The sequence below is a fragment of the Panthera uncia genome, chromosome X (genome assembly GCF_023721935.1).
Source record: "Panthera uncia isolate 11264 chromosome X, Puncia_PCG_1.0, whole genome shotgun sequence".
Classification (NCBI taxonomy): Eukaryota; Metazoa; Chordata; class Mammalia; order Carnivora; family Felidae; genus Panthera; species Panthera uncia.
This window is the reverse complement of record NC_064817.1, coordinates 93,462,204-93,462,954: the sequence shown is the minus strand read 5'-3', so window position 1 is coordinate 93,462,954 and position 751 is coordinate 93,462,204.

The window sequence follows — 751 nt, the reverse complement described above, 5'->3', positions numbered from 1 at the left end:
CCCTCCGCCAATCTCGCCATCGCTCTCTCTCTCTCAAAAATAAATAAACATTAAAAAAATTTCAGGGCGCCTGGGTGGCTCAGTCAGTGAAGCATCCGACTCTTGGTTTTGGCTCAGGTCATGATCTCACGGTTCATGAGCTCGAGCCCCACGTTGGACTTCCTTTCACTCCCTTGCCTGCTAAATGGGGTGGAGTAAGATGAGTACGAGAGGCAGTGGCTCGCTCCAAAATTTCCTATATTATGTCTCCGGGTTTCTAATTTTGTAACGTTGGATCCTAAGGGTGTAGGGTGCAGGGTGGGGTGTTGGGTGGGGTTGAGGCCAGCTGGGTCTAGTAAGGCATGATGAAGGACGAGGTGGATATGCACGGAAAGGGAGAAGCTAGATGTGAAGGTGGCAGGGTTCATAATCTCTGGGAAGGTGATTGGGCCCAGGGAGTGGCCCTAAATCTGTAATTGGGGCAGGTGAGCAGATTGTGTAGGAGGAGAGCTACATACGATTATTGGCAAGTGTAGATGTCCCATGGGCCTTCCTGGGGTGACCTAGAATGCTTCCGGTTAGTGACGTAGCTCTTTTTTACTGTTGAATCTCTATAGGCCTGCTGTGTACAGTTGTGCAGGTTGCTCACTGCACAAAGGGAATCTGGCCAGGAGGGCCAAGAGGGCCAAAACGACCATGTCTTTTTTAGGAGAAGAGCACCTGTTTATTGCTTACCCCACCCCTCCCCACAACGTGAGTTCTTTGAGGGCAG